The 11754-nt window shown below is 39.0% G+C and overlaps 2 long non-coding RNA genes across 2 annotated transcripts; both read right to left on the reverse strand.

Moving 5' to 3' along the window:
* Positions 1-1271: 1271 nt before the first annotated feature.
* On the reverse strand, positions 1272-1922 carry LOC138594202 (uncharacterized). Its single transcript, XR_011308433.1, has 3 exons — positions 1854-1922; positions 1722-1771; positions 1272-1496 (listed from the first exon to the last, which is right to left on the reverse strand). It is a non-coding gene; the product is annotated as an uncharacterized lncRNA (long non-coding RNA).
* Positions 1923-9956: 8034 nt separating this feature from the next.
* LOC138594221 (uncharacterized) lies at positions 9957-11408 on the reverse strand. Its single transcript, XR_011308438.1, has 4 exons — positions 11322-11408; positions 10399-10536; positions 10151-10209; positions 9957-10039 (listed from the first exon to the last, which is right to left on the reverse strand). It is a non-coding gene; the product is annotated as an uncharacterized lncRNA (long non-coding RNA).
* Between the last annotated feature and the right edge of the window lie 346 nt (positions 11409-11754).

Consider the following 11754-nt stretch of genomic DNA (forward strand, 5'->3'; position numbering starts at 1 on the left):
TTTCAAACCAGCGGTCTTCTCTGAGCAGGATGTGAATCTTGCTATCTTAAAAGGAGTGCGTTTGTGGAGGGGTTATTTTGTTTCCCCAATGTACAGGTTCCTGCATTCTTCATTGCATTGCACTGCATACACTACATTGCTCTGTTTATGTCTAGGTGTTTTGTTCTTTGGGTGGACAAGCTTCTGTCTGTGTTGGATGGTTTGAAGTGTCCTGTAATATTGTGTTTTTTGAAAATCTTCAGGTAGGGAATAATAACGCTATGGCGTTGGTTGTTTTCTTCTCTCCTGTTGGAGCTGTGTTTCTTAGAGGTCTTGTTGAAGGCCCAGTTTGGGAAGTGGTTGGTGAGATTCAAAAAGTAGGTACTGGTCTGTGTGGGTGGGTTTCCTGTAGACTTCAATGTTGAGGCTCCAACATTTTCACTTAATGTTGCTGTCTATTGCGTTAATTGGTACAGTGATCAGATTTTGACCCAGGTGTCATCCACATATCTAAACCAATGTTAGAGGAAACAGCTTGTTTCTTGGACTGTGCAGTGCACATCGAAGAAGACAGAAGCCTCAACGTTGGAGTTTACAGGAAACCCACCCACACAGACCAGCAGCTACCTTTTGATTCTCACCACCCACTAGAACACAAGCTAGGAGTTACTAGAACATCAATCATAACAACAAAGTTGGTTGAATGAGAATGTTATTTTTATCTGGCTAAAGAAGGGTTAGCCTGTATAAGGGCTTAATTCTGTTGTCTGTGACATAATGCGGTGTGTTTGTGTGAATGTGTGTGTTGTTAAAGCATGCCTAGTATTTCCATCAAGGCTTCTTATTCAACTTCAGTCAGTCTGCGTGAGGGGCTGTTTCCTGCGGACATGATCACATGGGAAACAGAAGGTGCTTGTGGTAAACTTCATTTTCTGTTGTGTGTTGTAGATGTTGTTGATTTGAAGTGGAGTATACTTAGCTTTCGTGTGATTTGGCAATGAAACACACACTTCAGGTGCACTTCTCAAAGCAAATTAAAACACACACACACACACACACACACACACACACACACACACACACACACACACACACACACACACAAATACATCCATAAACACGCACACACACATTTCAAATCACAATCTATCTTTATTTGCTGTAACAGCACTGTTCATGAACTACTGATATTCTTTTTCAGAGCAAAACTTTGAGTTTATTATCACATTTTTAAACATCCTTGTGTTTTTAAAAACTATTTTATAATGCTTATCATCAATGTTATTGTCAGAACCGGGTTGGAAGAAAATCTACATTGAAGTATTATCTGCACTAACAAAACTGCACCAACATTTCTTAAGTGTGTGTAACTTGCTGTGCACATGTCACTCTTAAATTCTACAAGTTTTGATGGTAGAATAGGTGCTGGAGTCTGAACTCTGTGTTTGTCTTTGGTTCTTCTTTGGTCTCTGTGATGTCTGACGGATGTCCAGAGCAGCATAACACACATCTTCATCCTAAGATTTGATATACAGAAATTGACAATATTTAGTCAATGCGTGTGCATTAAGGTGTACCAGCGAGCTATTCCAGCGAGACAACAAGCACTATAACAGGGTCCTACCCCGTGAACACCAAATGCCATCTACCAATTATAGATAACATTAGTCTCACTTTAAACTGGTAATTCAAAATGCCTGCTTGAAAATGATACATATAAAAATCGTCCAGCTTTAAATTACCTTATTCTGTCTGCCGTCAGGTCTTTTCCCATCGGCTTTAGGTTCCCTATCTGCGGACATGACACGGACAAAGCATCGTTAACCATGAAAACCAACACCGGTAAAAGAAGCACTAGATAAATAAACAGATACCTGCTTTCTGACAGAGGTGATACACCAGAACAGATGATAAGAGAGAGGAGAGAACAGCAAAGGCCGGACACAGAGAGAACAGCAGCATCCAGCACACACCACAGTCTTGCGTAATCGGGCCGTGAGGCTCACTGGAGTCTGGACAAACACAAAGTTGTGTCATTTAACTGAATCTAAGTGTATTGCTCTGATACAAGAGATGTGAAGAAAATAAACTGCTGCTGCATTCCCATTAATATCTTTGCCCCCTTTTGTTGCTGAAAGGTGAAAGAAATATTGCAACCAGGTGTCACATGTCTGTGGAAGGTGTTATAATATAATATAATATAATATAAACGTGCATATTGTTGATATCTAGGCACATTTTTCTCATGCGTGACGGTCATTAATTCAAATGATTACATTTACTGAAACCACAGTCACACAGAGACAGAGACAATTCTAACAGCATACTTACTGAATAGGACCCTTGTTGTTATGTTGCCGTAGCTGTAAACCTTTTCCTCATTGATTTTTTCACTGTCCAACACCTTTTTCTCCCCAGTTCCACAGTAGTAGAGACCTTCATCAGAATCAGTGATGTTCATAATGAGCAGGTCGTAGGATTCAGAGGACTGGTTCTTCACAAAGTGGAAACGAGGGAGAGGATTCAGAACATCGTCACTGATTTGTGTCCTTGTGGAAAGATTTACTTTCAGGACGAGAGGAGGCTGGTTCTCATGAGAGCAGTTTCTGTACCAAACTATGAATACTCCAGTTGGTGTTTTGCAGTCACAGTAGAGAGTGATGTTGTCTCCTGGTCCGACTGACACCTCCAACGCTGGTCTGGAGATCCGATCATGACTTAAGGAACCAACTCCTGTAATACAAACACAACCACAAGCTGATTGACATCAATACATGTTTTCACACCAAATGCAGGTAACTGCATGTAATAACTGTATTCAAAACAATTTCATTTTAAAATCTTGTTACTTCAACGTACCTTGGAGAAGGACCAGAAAAACACGCAGCCTGTCCATATGAGACGATGACGTGGTGTTCAAAGAAAACAAAACAGGTCATGCCTCGCATAAACCTTTCCATTAAAGGAAACAGAAGATGTGATTGGTTAGTTGAATGGAACATTGTTTTCTGCGGTTCTTTTCTGTTTGACGCAAAGAAGATACCACACTGTGTAGGCTATTGAATTTGGGGGATTGTTGATTTAGTGGCTGAAAAATAAGATAAAAGATAAAACTTTCCTTCTCTGAGGCTCTTTCATAGCTCCATCAAGCTGCCATTTTGATAGATAAAAGAGGACTTGACAGGCAGATGTCTGACAATGAGACAAGAACTGAAGAGCGGTTAGCGTAAATGTAATCCTGTGATTACAAATTATTAATCCATAAATGCTAAACCAATAATTATGTTCTCCTTGTCCTGCCATGGTCATGTTTTGTTTTTTAATGTGTGATGCTATTATCTTATTCGTCAATATTAAAGACAATACACATCTTAATTTACAGCCTCTGACTGTACATGCAAGTTCAGAATGCATGCATTTGGTGTTGAAACCTCCATGCTAATAACATGAAACAGACATTAATAACTCACTTTCTAGCTAATTAAGCTAATTTTACTGTTAGCTATTAAGTGGTTGAATGCTGAAATTGCTTTTAGAAAGAGTTACACCATATATTTAACAACCCATTAACTACTGTTAGACATTAATTTAACCCCCTTCCTTGCTAACGTTAGCTACCTTAGTTCGGAATTTATGCCTTGCCTATCGTGTCTCAATTCAGGGGCTGCATCCGTCGTAGGCCGAACTGAAATATGACGGTCCGGCCTACGGAGGATTTCCCCTTTGCGTCATCAAATGCTGCTCATGTTGCCTAGCAACAGGTAGCTAGCTGGCTAACTAGCTATCATAATTTACATGACATAACTATTATTTGAAAGACGATTTGTTTCAAGGCCCCTTTCGCTTTTATGAACATTGAGTTGAAACCAAAAACGTTTACACTTAAAAGTGCATTCCTCTGCCGCTTAAGAGCCCAACATCTTGTTTGAATTGACACGCAATAAATCTCAGGATACGTTCCAAGTAGGATCCATCGGGTGCATCATGTACAGTCCAGGAGGAGGAGGGCGCATTTGAAGGAGCCTTGGAAATGGGACAGCCTTGAACGCGTCACTGTGACGCAATCGACCTTCAAAGAAGTCCTTCGAGGGTCGCAGCCTCTGAATTGGGACACAGCTATTATTAAAAGGTAATCTTAGCAGTCAGCCACTTTGTTGCCTTGGAAGTTGCCACATGCTAACATTAGCTGTTCTCAGATGGTAGCTTATGGGTTATCAAGTATGTTGTTTTAACTTGAAATGTGGCCCAATCTCCTTCTTAATTTTTACTCTCCTTTGTGTTTTCAGTTGCTGATCGATCAGGAATTGTTGAAAGTTTATCCAACTTACAACCTAAAGACAGCACTAATAGACAAACACATAAACACATAATAGAATCTGTGTTTAAACAGCAACTGGCATCTCTCTGCTTCATATCAGACTCAGCATGTGAAGTGGTTTGATCTAGATTTTAGTTTCCATTGATAAACAGTGAACAGTGATTTTGTGCACCTTCATCAAGCCACTAATCTGCAGTTTCAGTCGGCATGTTGAGCTCTGTAGTCGTGTGAAGATCTGTTTGTCACTGTGGGTTTCCTGTGAGCCTTACTGTTCTCGCAGACAACATGATGGTTAGCTTTAAAGTCAACTCTGTATTGTCTCAGAACATGTCTTGATGCCGTTGGGTCTGTGATGGATTAACTAAATATTTACTGATTTTGGATTGATAAAGATGGACTGATGGCTAACTTGAGGTCACTCAACTAAAATGCTATAACATAACTGTTTAGTTATCTGAAAATTTAAGCTATTGCAATTCTGAATCAAAAACACATTTCATATATAGAGGCATAATATATAAATAAAGATAACATGAACATATTTTATTCTTGTTCTGTACTGTAGGTTACCTTCGGAGCTGAAAGTTAGCCACTTCTGTCATGATGTGTACCTCAGGCCAACATTAGCTATAGCTAGCAGGAAGCTGCTAGAAAGCAGGAGCATAAACTGTATTTTGGACATAGCCACCATGATGTCACCCATTGGTTTCTAAACTGCGTAAATTAAGCCTCGAGGTTGGGATTTGGCTGCCGGTATGTTGGTTGCCAAATCTTAACAATCTACTTTCGTGGCTGATTCGTTAGATGGTGAATAAAGCTGGTTTAACTTCGTGTTTCCCACACGTGTCTCTTTTCGTGGTGACTGACAGCAGTTGTTTATGCATTTAAGAAAAAGCCTAATGAAAGACTAAAGAAATAGCGGACTCGCTCGATCACTTTTTATTCCTACGGCCTGCCGTAATCTCTCCGGGGAAACGCCAAAAAAAATCCTGACCCAGGCAGTAAACTGTTTATTTCTGCATTTTCCCATCTGCTGTAATGTTATTTCTTGGCTTCTGGAGCCAGCCTCAAGTGGACACTCGAGGAACTGTAGTTTTTTGCACTTCCGCATTGGCTTCATTTTTCAACACCGGAGGTTGTTGCTTGAGCAGTAGTTGTGCATTGCTGCTTCCATAGTACTGTAAAACCGTACCATAGTCTGTGTGTATTTTAAATCTACAGATGGGGTGATTTTATTTGAATCTCATTTTAACCCAGTAATGTTATTAGTAATTGTTTGTTGTGTCATAAATGATTAGCACCTGCTGTAAAGCCTCTTCCCATCTCTTGTTCATCAGAGAGACCTGGTATCTCCGGATGTAATACTTCAACTACAGATTGTTGTCTAATGAAACCAGACAATGCTTGATAACATTTGTGTTTCATACACGTTTGACTCTTATTTGGCTTCTATCCAGCTACTCTTCAAGGCCTGACTGATAAAATGCTCAAGGTATTTCCCCTGTGGCAGGTTCTTCCATCTCTGCAGCTCTGATTGTGAGACCATTAAGACCAGACAGAATCTGGGCGGTCTCAACATCTTTGATCTCACTGCGATAGAGCTTACTGGGATCCCTTGAGCTCTCTGCGGTTTAGGATTTCTTTTTACAGCCCTTCAAGATCTCAACACTTCCTGCAGGAGCTACTGTGAGCTTCCTCCATCAAAGCTCGGCTCAAGTTATTTTAAGTTCCAGTGTCGGTTAAAGCGGGGTTCGTCTAAACTTCATTTTAAATCTTTTGGACTTTTAATAGAAAGGCCTTTTTAATATTAAATAAGAAACTAAAAGTGGCAAATGCAATTGGACACATGCAAGAAACCCATGGGGGAACTAACTATATCACATAGCATTTCTAATGTGACCTTCCAGAAGCACTGATGGCTGTGATCTTTGACAAATGTCTGTTCCTGTGCAACGCACATCTAAGACTAAAGATTTAACATTCAGAATCATGATTTGAAAATGTTTTTCCACACCTAACAGCAAAATATTATAAGATAAAAGTATCTCAGTCTACATTCTGATCTGTGAATGTAAGAAAAGGGCAGGCCATTATTAGTCTATTTATTATTCACCAACATTAATGATGGCTCACTTATATCAAGTGATGTCAGTAAGTTCGTCTACAAATAGATTTCAGTTATTCATATTGTAGACCCTGCTCATTGTAGATAACAGATTTCATAGGAGACAGAATGTATACTTCTAGAGTGACAGGTCGACTGTTAACAAAGAGAAAGGTCAACGTCAAAAGGAAGAAACTGACAATTCTTCCCTGTGTCTAGTTTGATCTCTCGTGCCTTTAGAACTGAGCAAAGAAGGACTTATGGTTATAAACAAGAAGGGAGAACAGCAGCAGCAAGCACACAGCACAACACATATTATATATTATAGAGGGGGAGTAGAGGAGTCTGGATCTTTGTTTAAACAGATCACAAAGTGCTTTAAACACAGTAGAAGTCTCTATTTTTAAAATCACAGAAGGAAATTTAGAGGCCAAATTTAAAAAACTAATTTTAAACCTCAATTTTTTTTATTTCTGACAGAGGTGATAAACAAAAAATAAACAAGATGGAGAGAACAGTAACATCTGAACTAAACTTATTAGGTTCACTTACATCTCCACTAGAGGTCAGGAGAGTTTCACTAGGAGCAAGTGTAACTAACACAAAGAATGTGTATATGGATAAATATATCCTTATGAATCTGAATACTTGAATTAGTTAAAACAAAAATGTATTCTGTAATCATCCATGTGCCACTGAAAAACATAATAAAACATCACGCTTTAGATTTGGACCAAAGGATGCAGAGGAAGAAATATAACCCCACTGAACGTTTATACGAAGCCACACTCTGCGTCCTCCTGACAGTAAATCACACGCTCACTAACTGCACCCTGAGCCGACCTCATTTGATCTCACAAAGGTAGGATGTGGTCACTCATATGACATAGATTCAGAAATAAACTGCACGTCTAAATGTAGCTGAGGCGGCTGCAGAGCTGCTGAACGTCCAGCCAAAGATGACTGCAGTCACCACATGCTTCAAAATGTTCTCAGTAAACAACTCACCACTGTTTTTAAAGAGTGGATGCTGAGATTTCTACCATGTGAACCTTTTTTCTTTCTCAGCATCGCCACTACTCTGCAGCAGAGGGTTTGCATGTTGCATGAGGGTCTGTTCGTCATTGTGGGTTTCCTGTGAGTCTTACTGATCGTACTGGGAATTGAGTGGTGGAGGGTATGCGGGCTGGTGGCTAACTTGAGATAAAAACAGGAAATTGCCTGCCAACAGTTTTTGTGACACAATCATCACTACCATTATGACATGTTACAGATGGATTTGGTGGTATGAAACAAAATACATATCTTTTCTGTTGAGGGTAAAATAATTATGGATGAATTTATTGAAAATATAGATACCATAAGCTAATCGTTATTGATCACCCATTGTGGGAAATTAACTTGTTACAACAGCTCAGAAAACAGTGATAAATAGTAGGCTATAGGCTACAAACAATAATAGTACATACTGTTTTCTAAGCTGTTGTAACAAGTTAATTTCATTTTCTAGGAATTGTTTAATTCACAAAGTGGTTCTAGCAAGAAACAGGTCCCAAAGGAAGCCCAGAAACATATATTTGTATCATTAAAACAAGTTTTTTAAAAATTAAATCATTAGTATTATGGTTGAAATCGTTGTTGTACCAAAATAATGGACAAAATTACATGTAAGTAAACTCACCCATTAATGAAGGAAGTGACAGCGACGGAATGAGGCGATTTCTCTGACATCTGGCCTTTTGCTTGCAGGTTAAGGTGATTTAGAAGAACGGATCTCTGAAGAGGCGATGTTGCAGACTCGAACTCTCGCGGGCGAAGTTTCCGAGTCTCGTCACAGAATCCATTCTCTCATTCGCAAAGCGCGTGTCTGTATATCATTAGCGTGCTCAGGCAAAATGACTTAAAACAGTAATGTCTGATTTAACCGTCAGTTTCCTGGCTACCTTTGCGTTTTTTTTGCGCGGCCATGTTGTTCTCGGTAAAAAGCATCCGTTAAGAAGCTGAAGAAGCGCTGACTGGTCTGGGGCCAGTGCACGCCGCAGAGAACGCGTAATTACGTAATAGGTCAACTGTCAAGCGTAGAAGATCTGAGTACGGTGCGGGATACGGTCAAAATAAAGTAGAGCGGGCGAACTTAATCTTGATCCCTTGATTTCACACTGTTATATTTAATGTTATAACAATGGTCGGTGCCAGTAAATTGGCTCTGACCAATACAAATAAGATCGTGCGTTTTATTTTGTTAAAGCTAATCAGTTGATGCTACTTTTTATGCTCAGAGGATGTCGATTGCAATGATTCAACGACTAATCACAGCTATGAGCATGCTAACATGGTGGAGGACATGGTTACGCCAAACGTGGAGGATAATGAGGATGAAGAAGAGGACTGTCTGAACGAGTGGTAAGCTCAAAGTAAGACACTAGACTGTAATGTGAGGTGTGCCTCGAATTAACCGTTTTTTATACAGTCTATGGAACTAACGGTAGCTACAGTTGGCAGGGAAATGCTAGCTAGCTGAAGCTATGTTGTGTAAGCTGTATGTAAAAGTAATCTGCTTTTACCATAAAGTATTTCACTCAAGCAGTACTACAGACGTTTTTGCCCACAGGTGCGGTGTGTTGTAAATCCACAGAGGCTTTTTGTGGTGACTTTGATTGTGATTCAAATTGCGTTTTAATGTGTTTGTTTTGTTCACTGGTGTTGTTGAAGTTTTCGGAGTTACTGGGCCAGCGTTGTACATTTAGTTATGCGCATTTGAGTTGAATACACCCTGGAGAGTTGAATCTCGTTATTCTGCGGTAAAATAACTTATAATTGTTTGTTGCGTCATAAATCATAAAACTTCTAATAATCAATCCAGCCTCTGGATAACAAAGATTTGTGGGTAGTATAGGGTTTATTTATACAGTCTATGGGTTTGCTGCATGTATTTGCTACTTTTGGAAATGTACTGTATTATCAGTGCTGAGAGCTTTAATGTTTTTTCAAGAGATGTACCAAAGCAATTAAATAAAACAACAATTTAAAATGATTTAAAGACAAAATATTTTAATTAACTATTCCAGTTCAATTTACAGCAGTGAAGTTGTTTACAATTGTATCACAATGGCACGTTAATTGAAATTGTATTATATTATTGATATTGTTCAAAAATACTTATCACTTACTTTAAATAAAAGAGGCTTTACATGCTTTGATGACTATATATATATATATATATGTATATATATATATATATGTATATTTCAATTTTCCAAATATATTGTCTTAGCATTATGTCAAGCTTTTTTAGAGCATGATCAAGCATTTAGGCAGAATTACAGCGTTTTATTGGCGGAAAATATCGGCGGAAAAATGACATGTCTGCCGATGCCGATCATCTGCAGATACCAACAACGTGCCGATAATAACACATGGCTTCTCAAACTACAAAACAATAAAGTAAGGCAACATAAGTACACTAACAAGACTAACGCATTCACTACACAGTTTTCTTTGTTACATTGTAAGGCTCATTACACCCTAGAAGTATTGATGGCAGAATAGGTGCTGAAGTCAGAACTCTGGGATTTCTTCGTCTTCGGTCTCTGTGACGGGTTACGGATTTCCAGAGCAGCATAACACACATCTTCATCCTAAGATATAAAGTGTGTTGTTCAGGACAATGAGCAGTGTTTAGAAGAATATGATTTGTTCTTATGGGCTGTTAAAATGGTTTGTGTCATAGCAGCTAAAATGTTAATCACCTCTTTTCCTATTGTTCTGCGACTGGTGTTGGGGATTTTCCCATCAACTTGATGTTGAGCTGCAGAAATTAGTACATCATTAAGCCCTCAAAAAATATACATAAGAAAAGCTATTGGGAAATAACACTCTTTCAAGCGATTCAGTGTAATTTAATTGGTTAAATATATATGGGAATATTTGGTCACGAGATCAATGAAACAGAGAAGGTTAACTTTGTGGATAAAAGTAACATATTTTTAATAGTTACCTTTTTTCTGGCAGAGGCAATAAGCCAGTAGAAATGACAGTAGAGAGGAGAGAGCTGCACAAGCTGGACACAGAGCGAACAGCAGAATCCAGCAAACACCACAGTCCTCAGGGTGATGAGACGCTTCGACACTGGATTCTGGATCAAACGCAGAGTAGCGTCAGTCAGCTCTGTGACTGATATCACACAAATTTTCTATATTCACAGGTGTATTAGCAGTTCCACTGGGCCACAAACTGAACACTGCGTTGCCATTATAATCTGGTCTGCCGGCTGCTCTGTACTTTTTTTCCGGGTACAGTGTTTTTCAACTTAAGGAACTTCACATGACAGTTGAGTTACTAATACCGATACAAGTTTGGCCTCCGATACAGCCTAAAATGTGGAATTGGGTATGGCCGAGTATGACAGTCAATGCAATTAGATAGTCAGTAAGTCCACCAAAAACTCAACTGGTGTGAGGTAAATTATCATGTGACAGTATAATGTTAGCAAAAGCTATCAAAATTATAGCAATAATAGATTTTTACTATATTATGTATATACTTCATCACAATAATATTAAAGGGGAACTCTGTTTTCCAGCAATACTCGAGTCCTGGTATCAGGAAAGAAGAAATGGTATCAGAGCATCTTTAAAATTGGCTTACAAGTCGACAAGAAGTGCAACAGAAACCGTTCCCCTGTTTTCTCATTAGCAAACTTGCTTTGCACACAAAAAATCCCTAAAAAAAATTATGTATTTTTTGTATTGATGATCACTTGTTTGAGATCAAAGACATGGAATCCGTTATAACAGCCGTACTTTTAGTCATAATTTAAGTTCGCAAAAGTGTTGGATCACATTTTCTAACTGTGTAATGATTGGTCAATAAAATAGGTGAGTCACTGCACAGATAATTCAGGTATTTAGAAATACTTACTGAATTTGATCCTTGTGACATTTCCATAAGCGTAAACATGATTGTGAGTAATTTTATCCTTATCCTCTAGCTTTGTCTGCTCAGTTCCACAGAAGTAGAGGCCCTCGTCAGAACCAGTGATGTTCACGATCAGCAGGTCGTAGGATTCGGTGGACTGGTTCTTCACAAAGTGGAAACGAGGGAGAGGATTCAGGAAATCTTTTTTGAAAGTAGGTTCATGTTGTGGTTCATATCTTGCTCTCAGAAAAAGAGGAGGCTGGTTCTCATGGGAGCAGTTTCTGTACCAAACTATGAATACTCCAGTGGAAAATTTGCAGTCACAGTAGAGAGTGATGTTGTCTCCTGGTCTGACTGACATCTCCAACACTGAATTAGAAATCCAACCATGGCTGCAGGAAACAGCTCCTGGAATACAAACACAAAAGCAGGTCAA

The sequence above is a fragment of the Semicossyphus pulcher genome, unplaced genomic scaffold, assembly GCF_022749685.1.
Source record: "Semicossyphus pulcher isolate SPU_LCO1_2020_fin unplaced genomic scaffold, fSemPul1.0.p SCAF_17, whole genome shotgun sequence".
NCBI lineage: Eukaryota > Metazoa > Chordata > Actinopteri > Labriformes > Labridae > Semicossyphus > Semicossyphus pulcher.